This window comes from Dryas octopetala, chromosome 8, assembly GCF_963921425.1.
Source record: "Dryas octopetala chromosome 8, drDryOcto1.1, whole genome shotgun sequence".
Classification (NCBI taxonomy): Eukaryota; Viridiplantae; Streptophyta; class Magnoliopsida; order Rosales; family Rosaceae; genus Dryas; species Dryas octopetala.
This window is the reverse complement of record NC_141373.1, coordinates 9,567,386-9,580,684: the sequence shown is the minus strand read 5'-3', so window position 1 is coordinate 9,580,684 and position 13,299 is coordinate 9,567,386.

The following is a 13,299-nucleotide window of genomic DNA, read 5'->3' as shown; positions in this document are numbered from 1 at the left end:
GTGTTCTCATATGCTTAACACTAATCTGACTGATTTATTATTCCTATTTAGCAGGTTGTATCATATTTGTATTCATGCGGAGAAAAAATTACCATATCTACAATTCTAACAAAGGCCCCAAATACCTTACGGTCTTCGATCAAAGCTCAACATAGATCGACGTTGGTTGTTAGATGAAAGAGTGGAAAGCTTTATCACTGTCAACACCTTCCTCTTCTCATATCATATCATTGCCATAGGTGGTTAGTGCTTCGTTTATTTATTTGTGACCTGTGGTCTGCCTTTCAAATAGCTGAGGAAGAAGAAAAATTGGAAAAAAAAAAAAAAAAATTGTCCATAATTGTTACCAACAACTTTCAAAAAGAGAAAAGTCAATAACCATTGATATAGTAGATGACATTCAGTCTCTCTTTGTCAGATGAGATTCTGAGTTCAAATCTCATGCATAAACAATTGTCGATTAATAAAAAATAATTAAAAAGAGAAAAAAACATTATTACAGACCAATTATGCATAGAGAAATTTTAGGGAGTCTATAATTTGATTCAAAAAGGCTTTGGGCCTTCATGTCATGGGATTCGGGTGCTCGTCCAAATGACTCAGTCATAATTGGGCCCAAAACACTGACGTAATATTATCCATGAGGAAACAACTCCAACAGATTGTTTCCAGAATTTTCAAGTAAAATATAGTTGTAGGTGGGTTTATTTTGAAGGAAACTATGGAAAATATTGGGTTTGAACTTGTTGCCTTAATTGACCCAAAAAAAAAAAAAAACCTTGTTGCCTTTTTCATCTCAACTTATCTACTGGTCAAAGAACTAAAGATAAAGGGCCATAACCCTTTTTCAGTTACACAACCAATCTAATGCTTGTAATGTAGTCCTACAAGAAGCCAAGTAAGCTTTTCCTTCGAATTCCTAATTGGAATCAGAGGATCTCTTTTAATTGATTCTTTTATCCCATTGTAATATTTTACATTTTTTACATCGTTGAATGGACTCATTTGAAAACAATTATATGATGACAAAATTATCCACTCCGGCCTCCAGACTGAAGCGGATACTTTTGGGTGACTACGAGCAGAGGACCTAAGATAGGATGACCTCCCTTCACCAATGATTTTAAGTGTAATTCTCCCAATTTTCCATTAGCATTTCCTTGTGTAGCACAGTCCGGTCAGCGCATCTGCTTCGGGTATAGAGGAAAAAAAAAATCTCTTTTTTATCATAAATATGTGTGGCAATTAGAAGAGTGCAAATTTGCTCACCACTTTTAAAAGTGGTGATGTTCACTACTTTATTTATAGGGTGACATGTGTTCTCTAAATTAACTCTAGTTAACAATTTTGAATTAATAAATTCTGATATAATAATGAGTTGAGAGAAAATCTCTTTCTTCCAAAACTTATTTACCTTCTTGAGAAAATCCCTTTATTTATTTATTTGAGTAAATTTTTTCTTTTATTTCTTGTTTGATATCCTATGTCTTTTCAACTTTCATCTTTTTCAAGAAAAACAAGTTTGGTGGTCTACCTTGTTCCCTACTAGTTTATTTCAAATATTAATTAATTTGATTTTTTTTTTTGCCAAAATTAATTAATTTGATTAACTGATCAATAAATAAGTGATCATAAATTTGATAGGCAAGTACAAGCACTCAACCAACAACTCAAGGATCATCTCGTCAATTAAATTTTTCAGGCTCTTGATGTAGTGTTTGAAGAGAAGAGTTATAAATGTTTTTTACACATAATTTCCGATATGTTAACTTTAGCATAGTTGTGTTGCATTGCTACAACAATGTTTTTGGGTCGGTAGTATTATGTGTTTTGTAAAATTATGATATATTGGGCTTCATGGAAGAAGCTTATGGAGACCTCATGTAGTTTTTTCATTCAAAATTAAGAATTTAAAGCAGACTAAAACAATTTATTGTGTTATAATTTTGAATGAACAATTAGCTTAAAATAAATTCTGGAATAACAAGTATAAAAATAAGGTCTTCGATTGTTTTAGATTAAAAATGAGGTCTTCAATTGTTACATGATCAAAAGAGGTCTTCAATTAGAATAATGAGTATAAAAAGTTCTGGAAATTTCTTTCAAATGTATGATGAAAGATAGTGCAGGGTGAATAAAAAAAAAAAAAAAGGTGTAATAGGGTAATGTGACAAAAAGGTGCACTGTAAAGAAAAAAGTGCACACAGAAATAAAAGTGAAGAACAAAAAAACAAGAAGCAAAATCAGGAAAATAAAATAAAGGGGAGAGAGAGCATGAGAATTGAAAAAGGCAAGTAAGTTTTGGAAGAAAGTGATTTTCTCTCACCTCATTATTATATTAAAATTTTTTAATTTAAAATTGTTAACTAGAGTTAGTTTAGAGAACACATGTCACCCTATAAATAAAGTGATGAGCATCACCACTTTTAGAGGTGGTGAACAAATTTGCACTCCAATTAGAACTTGACGAGAACCTAGTAGAAAATCAACGAATTAAAGTTAATAAACGGATTGGATTAATATTATGTATTTGATTTTGATATGAATAATTAAACAATTTAGTTGGCTAAATAAGTGGGACTCGTCACAAGCTCAAAATGATCTGATTCGAACATGACATACACTGGAGAAATACATAACATTTAGAGAAAGAAATGAAAAAGAATAATCATATTACAAATCTTATTCCCACTCTCACTCTCTTATTATTGTTACTATTATGAATATCCATGCACATTTTCTTTTTGTTTTCCCTTCTTACCGTTTCTGTTCCACATATAATAATCAAAATGAATGTCAATTCTCAAGTGGGTATAAAGCAAAGGACAAGCAATTATAGAGTTGGGTCATTTTCTTTTGGCTGTCTTTTTCTTATTTTCTCTTTTCTCTTTTGGAGTTTTAGAGTGAATAACAATAACATGGGACTCATCTTCTGCTCCACATTGTTGTCTGTTTTTGTCCATTGACAGGCCCAGAAATCTCGAGAATGATTCTTGTAATGTGCAGAGTATTATGGAAAACAAAATTTACTGGAACAAAATATAAGATGTGTCTGGCTAATTGAGTGCAACACCAAACAAACAATTTATTATTATTTTTTTCCATCAAAGCACATGTAAATTTAGAATGGTATAATTTTGTTACATCCAGTACAACTGTCTTGATGATTAAACTTTATCTCAAATATGATGCAAACATAAAAATAAAATGATTTCATGCATGATTTGAACTAGTTGGTACCCTGGCACTTTGGAAAATGATCATCCTTTTCATGAAATTCAACATTTATTAGTATCTTGAAATATACATTTTCTTAACAATATTGATGCTATTGCTTAATTGTCTGCTGCAAAATAAGCTGACTGAATATGTGATAAATGTCAAGGTGAACTATCATTTTGTAGTTCAATTTGGCATTTTAGAAAAGGAATGTGTTAATTGCACTTATAGTTTATCCTCATGCACTCCAAAATTAATAATTTATCACTTTTAAAGCACTCACAGAAGAAGTGCAAGAAGCTTATGGATGAGTGAGATCGAATAGATCCATGCATAAAAAATCTTGCTGTACTTCAGTTCATTATCTGTATAATTGTGATGCAGTAGGGATGGTCCCCTTATTGCCTTCTTTTAATTATGTGATAATGCATATGGGTCCAGCTAAGCCCATTAATAAGTGTCCTTACAGTGAGACCCACAATCCACATTCAAGTGCAGTACTAGCCAGTAGCCAGTAGCATGAAAATTATCATCCCCTCACATTATTCCAGTAGTTTACATGGATTTTGGGGAATTTGGGTTCTACAGTCCTCAAACTTTCCCATATTTCCATAAGAACATTATGATTCATAGTTGTTCACTATATATGTGGTGAGTGGAAGAAAAGGAGATCCTCAATCAGCAACACCCTGCACAAAGTTCCCAATACTTTAGGCTTTAAAGATATTGGTAGGGCAGTGTGTATATTCTCACTACAGCTTTGATCCTTTATTTTGACTTCAACTTTTGTGTGTTTTTTTAATTTTAATCACTCACCCCAAGTTCAGAACACCAAACCAATTGCCTCAATATTATAAGTTAAATGAATTTTTTGTGATAAAACTATTGACACACAATACTCTTAGTGCAGGGTCATCCCTATCTTAGAGGGTTTCTGTTTTGAGCTTAGGAATTAAAAGAGGTACATTTTTATTTGATTAAAGAAATGAGAAAACCTTAAAAGGGGCAACGGCCTAACATTCTTTTCAACAAGATTTCATGGCAGTTTGCCCCCCACCCCCAACTTGAATGTGAGGGGTTTCAGCAGAGTACTCAGAGAGAGAGAGAGGTTCAGAGAGAAAGTGAAAGTGATTGTTGACTCTCATTGATCTGAGTCTGAGTCACTTTTCATCAATTACAGATAGCTTTTAATTCTCACTTGAAGGAAGACATCAGGATAATATATACTTACTTTGTCACATGCTTACAACCCAGATGGAGTACACCTCTTTCTTGCAGTGTACTGTCTATGTAAAACCCTGCTTCCCATATATACTATATATACTTAGAGAGAGAGAGCTACAGTGCCACACACACACAGCCCACTGAAACTGAAGGGTTTTGTAAAAGGGTGATTTTCAAAATTAATGTCAACCATGGAATATAGAGTACTGGTTTCAAGGCATTTCCTGTCACATGTTTAGATTGATCAAATTGCATATATGTTCACTAGTTTGCAATGTTCTGTTTTGACTTCTGGTATAAATGTTCAAGGTCTTGCAACTATGTCAAATCCTTGCTGATGATGTTAGGGGTATTAATGTCATGCAGATGGCAGCCTGTAGTATTATCCTGATGTAGTAAGGTAAAATCTATTTGCCTTCCAAGTACCAATCTATTTAATTATCCATCACACAATATCATTATACCAATTTTATTAATATTTTATCTATTTTAAAGAAGACTAAAAATGGAAAGAAAAAAAAAAGTTCTCTCTCTCTCTCTCTCTCTCTCTCTAGCTATCTGATGGATCAGACTAGCCAGTCTAAGGTATGTATTCAATATGAAAAGGTTATTCATATTCTATTTAAATCGATTAATGTAATCCTAATCAATAATTAAAACTCTAACAATATAATATATCAAATTATTTGATAAAAACATATGAATGAGTTGAGAGATGCTTATCATCATGGTTAGATAGCCTAGCGTTTCACTTTTGTTTCATGTTAAGCTTACAAAACCAAATTTTGCAATACACAAACAAAATTAACAATCAAGCAAACATAGATCATCAGAGAACCCATTTCCTTCGATTTCATGATGCATTTAAAAAGTATTGAAAGGGCAATTTACTTTTGAAAATAGTAACTTTTATTCACGTTCATGGCACGTGGTATGTACAAGACAACCAGTACACACTACACAGCATAGGAAATTGGTGGGTGTTTTGGAGTACTCGAATTGGATACAGAACCTTGTGAATAATTATAACTCCATAACTATATTATATATACTAATATACATATAGGGAGCATGAGAAGCCACAGTACAACAAGTACTCTCTTTAGCAATTAGAGCACATGATCATGCCACCATTATTTGTTGAGCCAAAAAATATACTTGCTTTTGTTCTTCCTCCTTCTACAGTACAGAGTCTAGGTACTGACACTGTTAATTGCATGATTGATGGAGAAACCAGGTAATTATTATCTAAATGATCATCAATAACTTCATCACTCATCAAAGGACTAGTACCTATAAGATTTGATTCTGTAATTAAGCACATGAATTAAAGCACACATCGTATACTATTAGTACCCATCTGCTTATATATATGTTGGTCACGTGCTGATGTGTGATGAGTCAATAATATGCCAAGGTGGTGGTGGTGGTGGTAGCACATTGGATTCTTTTTGTGGGACACTACTTGGGTCATCCCTTTGGGGTACTCTAAGGTCACCCCTCCCCCCAAAATAATAATTTTGGTAATGCCAGCGCATGATCGGAACCGTTCACTTTTTAGATCACCTATTATAAATCATTTATGCAAAAAATCAACTCAATCGGAAATCGTTTGATTATATAATTGTTGTTGATTAAATATAAAAAATCACTCTTTAATTGAAAACCATCAATTTTTTTTACTTAATTGACAACAGTTATATAACCAAACGATTTCCGATTGATTTGATTTTTTGCAGAGATGATCTATAATAGATGATATAAAAAGTGAACGGTTCCGATCATGCGCCGACATTACCGAAATTGTTAATTTGAGGAGAGGGGTGACCCAAATATTTTCCCTTTTTGTGGGGATGATTCTCTCTTTTAATTCAGAGAGAGAGAGAGAGAGCTAAGACTGTGGCTAGAGCCATAACCAAATATGCATGGGACATAATTAATATTAGGCATAAATTCAATTTAGACACATAATTATATAAGCTATTTCAACGGGGTCCATGAACTTTAAAATATTTCAAATATACACCCAATCTATTATCTAAATTGAAAAATGAATTTTTGTCCATTGATTCGTTGAGAGATCAGTTAAATGACGTACAGCTTGGCTTTTGCTGATCGGGATTACTTGACGACGTAGCGCTATCTCAGCAAACATTTCCTGCCAAATGAGCGACACGGGCCCACAATTTAATAATAATAGAGAGAGTGAAAGTTTGTAGGCCCGTGCTAGGGGTTAGGTGGACTCGTGTCGCTCATTTCCCGCCAAATGAGCGACACAGGTCCACCTAACCCCTAACACGGGTCCACAAAGTCATCATCTCTTTCTCGCTCATTGAACACAAGTGAGATATTTATATTCGAATTTGGGGGAAACATGATATTTTTTGGAGACTAAATGGTCAGGAGAGCATTCGATGAGCGGGAAAGAGGTGATGGGTGTGTGGGCCCGTGTCAAGTGGACATGTGTTGCTCATTTGGTGAGAAATGTATGCTGAGTTGGTGCCACGTCGCCAATTAATCCCCGTTAGCAAAGCCAAGCTGACATTTAACTGATCTCTCAATAAATTGATGGACGAAATTTTATTTTTCAATTTACATAATAAATCAAGTGTATATTTAAAATATTTGAAAGTTCGTGGACCCTGTTGAAATAGCATATATAGTTATGTGTCTAAATTGAATTTATGCCTTAATATTATCACAAGCCGTGTTGCTGCCAAATGTCTTAGTGGCATAGAGGAGAGTCTAGTACTACATGATCTAATGGGGTGCAGGGTTCTACCTCAACTCATTTTGGGTTTAATTAAGTAAGATTTAGCATACATTAAAGTTTTCAACTTAAAACCTAAATCTTTATCCACATATGAATATTCGAATTTATCTTATACGCATAATTTGTTGGTGATTACACGTTTGATTGTACTTTGTTTGTAAGTATTTTGAAGAAAAAATCTGTTACGGTGTTTCTTTAAGAAGGCACTTTTCTATCCCAAAACATTTTTGTCTGTTTTAGATGACTAGAGAGGGATTTTGATACTGTCAAAGCCTCAAAGGCACTGGTAAACAGATCGTTTCACAAACAGAACATAAGCAGAAGAATGACTCAAATAATTATTATTTATAAATTGGTGATCTCTTCCATTGTTGTATATATATTCTATGTAACTTGAGGGTGTTTCTGGAAATGTGCTTTTGCATTTCAACTTAAGTAATGTGATCTGTGTGCGTACATTGCCAAATAGTTTGTTGTCAAATTAACAACCATAATGAATGCTGCCTCCACCAAACTTTGCCTGAGAGGGGGCCAATCATGCTCTCTCTCTCTCTCTCTCTCTCTCTCTCTCTCTCTCTCTCTCTCTCTCTCTCTCTCTCTCTCTCTCTCTCTCTCTCTCTCTCTCTCTCTCTCTCTCAGGGTGAATGTGTTGTATATTGTACATGAAGAAGACACTTAATTGTACTACCTGCAACTTTAACTGGTACACACCATTCAAGTAAAGAGAAATACTTTCTCTGTTGGACTGGTACCATTACTTCAGTCACACAAACTGTGCAATTTGAGTCATTTGACCATGAAATTTGCTTTCTGGCCTAATAGACCAGGTTCCATGCATACAAGTGCCATTTTTTTTAGGTGATTTTGCACTCCCTAATTGTAAAGGAGTACAGGTAACGTTGCCATAGTTGCAATGTTATTTGCACTTTTCAAAGAGGTGTGTGGGATCTCTCTAATTGTATTGTTGCACTTGTTTGGAGCAGTGCAAATAATACTCTTAAAATAGCAAAGTTATTTGCACTTCTTCAAAGGAATGCAAGAAGTTTTTAGAAGAAAAATTTGTGTGGGATCTTCATTCCATATTAACAATAATAATAATATCATTTATGTTTAAGAGAAAAGCTTGCGCAGAACCGTTAAACCACATCATCATTTTCAATGCACACCATATACTAATGCAAAATATTAAGTTTCAAAATAACAAATAATTTTTTTAAGAAATTAGACTCGATCACTACTATAGTTTGTAATGAACAAATTTTCCCAATTTTTAGAAAGTGCAAATAAAGTGTTTTTGTCAATATTTGAATATGAAAATAGAAAAATATTCTCGCCAAAAGAAATAGAAAAATACGAGTGGGCAACTCCATAGGATGATCATTATGACAAGGGAATCAGTGAACCCAATAAACAAAACCCAAACCCCATTGAAGAACCCACAGGTCAAAAAAAGCCACCATGCACCTGCAGTCAATCCCAATTATGATCCCACTCCCTCACTCAATCCCAAAAGCTTGTGTAGACGATCAATGCATGTCAGACTGTGATTGCTTCATGTCTTTTAGTTGTGAAATGGGTTGTGGGTTTTGGAGATTGGATTACAAGGGGTTTTGTTTGGGAGTGAAATTAGAGAAATGATTTTGGTGTTTGTGAAGTTGTAGAGGTGAAGTTTAGATTTGGCAAGCTACAAAGCCTCTCCATCATACAACACATGCATCAGACATCCCATTAAGAATCAAAACTGGATTGGACTCCAGTCCCTGGTCTTTGGAAGAAAAGCAAACCACATGGATACGTAATGCTTTGAAACATTGCGTAAGTAAGTAAAAACGTACGACAAGGTATTATGGCGTAAGTAAGGTGAAAACGACATGGTGTTGGTCATTCTTTACTTTCATTATTTGGGCTAATCTTAAGGGCTTAACCTATTTGTTTTTTTAATTACCGGGTATAGGCACAACATAAAGTTCATTTTGTCTAGATGCAATCTTTTCTTACTTTTGTTAAATAAAGAAGGGAAATTCTATTTTTAATTCTACACCCAACAATTTGCGCTCGTTACTCTATGCCATATTTTTTAACATGCATATGGACAATTATACCTCAATATGAATTCATCATTAAGAACTGTTCGGTACCTCTTGCTGAATGGGTTTATTCAGCAAAATTTTTTGAAACCGTTCGGTGGAGGGGCTCCGAATTGTGGTAGCTTATTTAGCAACTAGCCACCGAATACTCTTATCATACTAGTGAACCTGTGCCGAATGGTCCACTGACAGATTTAAACTATAGACCCATGAACTTGTAAAAAGCACCATTATTTATGTCAAAATCAATCAAAAAACATCAATATTAATAGTAATTAACAACAAACAAGTTTTAAAACATATAAATGGTGAAACATTTTCCTAAATTTGTGAGGGATGATGAAAATGGTGATAATTTTGGGATAATGAAATGTATAAAAGCACTCTCTCTCTCTCTCTCTCTCTCTCTCTCTCTCTCTCTCTCTCTCTCTCTCTCTCTCTCTCTCTCTCTATATATATATATATATATAAGGTGAATTACACTTTTTACTTAAGAGCAATATATATGGCAATAGATAAGTCCCATAAATGCATCTATCAACTTATAGCAAATCAATATATTCTTGAGCTTGATTGTATTGTTAGGAAATTTCTGGATTTAATATATTTATTATATTTTTGTGCATATTACCACAAAGAAGCTGCCACAATTTTCAAAATAAAAAATGCGTGTGTGATAAAAAGAAATACTTACTAAAATAAAAAGGAAAATAAAATAAAGGAGAGAAAGAACGTGAGAATTGAGAAAAGGTAAGTTTTAAAAAAAAAAAATTTTTCTCTCACCTCATTATTATTTTAGAGAACACATGTCACTTTATAAATAAAGTGGTGAGCATCACCATTTTTAGAGGTGGTGAGCAAATTTGCATTCTAAGTCTCTATCACATAGATAAAACATCAATCCTGACAAGGATGAAACACCTTGAAATTAAGAGAATATTAATTGGTAGTTTGGGTGGTGAATATTATAGGTATCATGGGCCATATGTTTGGTATGGATAAACATATGGATATTTTTACACGGTGATTGGCTAGTCTTTGCTCATGAAATTGTTTGGTGATGATTATAGGCAATCTGGGGTTACACTGTGTAACTTACACATGTACTTTCTTTTGGTGATATTCTCTGTCGTCTTTGCTCATCCGGTCTCTTTAGAATCTGAGGTAGAGAATTAAGCTGCCGGGTGCAGCACAAGTGATATTTAGAATTGATATTAAAAAAAAAAAAAAAACCCAATTTTGGGTTAATTATTAAAAAAATTGATATTTAGAATTTTTGTAGTTATTCGTTAGCCTTTTTATTAAAAAAAATGTCAAAACAGGAAATAGCTAGGCTGATAAATCTGGACAAAGGCGGACGAAAATGATAAGTCTAACCGCGTTGGTCAATTGATCGGCAAGGTGGCCCATCGATCGGTGTTTTTTGACTTTTTCTTTTTTAACTTTTTTTTTTTTTTTTTGCCAGACTTTTTTAACATTTTCATTGTCGTTAGTAACAACCTATAGTCTCCGTTGCTAAGTAACAAATCACAGATGACGTTAAAATGATACTTAATAGATATATCTTTTTATCTTTTTGTTTTATAAACATTTAAAAAATTAACAAACAAATATAAACGATAAAATCGTAAGAAATAAATATAAATGATAAAATCGCAGCAACTAAGAAATAAAATTTTGGATTTCGATGAAAATTTTACGGAAATTTCGAAGATTTTTAAATTTTGACAAAAATTAGACGAAAACGACGAAAATTGCTATCAAAATACAAAAATTTTGAATGAAACTTTATCATATGTTTATTTAACATATTATTTATTACATTGATAAAAAAACATTGAAGAAATCAAATTATATAGTAGATTTCATGTAATATAAGATAAATATAATGTGTGCTGGAAACAAATACTATTGAAAAAATAGTTCACTAATTAATAATTACATAAATTTGATTGAACAAACACCTCAGAGCTTTTGTAATTTATTTCCAATTTTTTATAAATAAAAAGAACTTTTCAGAGTTTTGGATTATTGTTGTTGTGCTTGTTTGAAGTTGTTCAATTATTACTTTTCTTGAGAATTTCAAGAACGAAATTCTTTTAAGGGGGATAAATTGTGAGACCCGTTCTTTGACAAGTTTTATTTTAAAAAATATTTTAAATATTTTGAAAATTTATTTGAGAAATAAAATATTTTGGGTTAATTTTATAATTTTTGTTTTAAATTAGTTTGACCCGTTCTTTGACTTTTCGAACTATTGGGCTTCAATATTCAACTTGTATTTATTTTAACAATTAAAGTATTAGTTTTTTAGTTTTCCATAAATTGTTAGTTCACAGGGGAAGCAAAGTTTTTTTTGGTCATTTAGATGCAAAGTTTTGAAAGTAATATAGATTGATTCTGTATTAATGAGTCCTTTGACTCCTTTCTACTTGTACAACTCAGATAGTGAGTGATTAAGGCCTGTGACTCTCTCTTTCCTTTCTTTTTTTTTTTTTTCTTTCTTTCTTTCCTTTTTCCTCCCGTGACTCTCTCCTCTTCCAGTCTTCCTTTTCATTTCTCTCTCCCAAGTCTCAGCCCACTGTCATCAATTCTCTCTCCCTGCCCGATCTGTTCCAACCTCCTTCCTCCTTCCCCAATCTCCTTCTCTTCCTCCTCTCCCTCCCCGATCTCTTCTCTTTCCTCCCTCCCCAATCACGCAGGTGGTCTTATTCTGCTGAGATGCAGCCGGAGTTGGTGGTCCGATCACGTGCAAGCAAGGAGAAGACACAGAAAAATGCTTGTGTTTGTAGTACTGAGCGAAATTTTGCCAAATTTCACGAAATTCAATAATTTCGGCGAAATATTGGCGAAAAAATAACGAACTAGTGTTAAAATTTCAAAATCCTAAAAAATCGAAATTTAACACCTTGATCGCAACAAACAAATTTTTACTTATAAAATAGTTGTGCAAGGCTATTCAATATAAAAGACTTTATAAATTATTGTGCAAGGCTGTACATTCTTGATGTGAGATCTTTCTCTCAACACACTATTTCACATTCATCATCGTCCAAGTCAAATACGTGGTCAACTCATATTTAACAGAATTGAACACCCGTTCACCATATTGAGCGGTGAATTCCTTACTCCCCTAACCACTCACTCACCATAGAGTGGAGAATTTAATGATTGGAACCAACTATTTTTTAGGTCTCTCCACAAGGGTTGTCTTTATAAAAAAATCAGTGAAATCGGTAATTGTTTGGTTATGTAGACTGTGCAAACAAATACAATCCATTAAATAAAATTAAAATGATATTGACAGTAGTACACTACCTAAACAATTTTCGATTTGGCTAATGTTTGCAAGGGTGATTTTTGAATGATGCTCTAAAATTTTGATGGTTTTGATCAATGAACTTTATTACTAGGTGATTAAGTGAGCCTAGAAATCCTCCGCTCTATGATGAGCAAGTGAACATTACTGTATATATATATATACTACATACTATATACCATTGAGGGATCTTTTAAATAAGGTTATTTAAAAGATCTCTTGTAAAGTCCACTCCACATTGTATCTGAACCATCTATTTTTTCGGTCTTTATTGAAGAAACATCTTTGCAAAAAATTAGGTAAATCGAAAATTCATTTGATCGTTGATTAAATGGTCACAATTTCAAGTGTTTATCGAACACATTTTGTTCGTCTATTTATTTGATCAAAATTTGATATCTTAATGGTTTCTGATTTGTCTAATTTTTTACAAAAATGATCTTGGAATAGAGCCCTACAAATAAACAGTTTGGATTGTTGAAATACGATTAATATAGAATGGGCCATATATATGTATTAGAACCATTCATATATAACAAAATATACTATATCACCAATCAATTTGATAATTGGTAGGGTTTTCCGAACTCCGAAAACTTTGCTTTTGTTAAACAAATTATATTATTCTTAAACCACAAAAAGAAGTCCAATAAATGAAAATCAAGCACAATTAGACA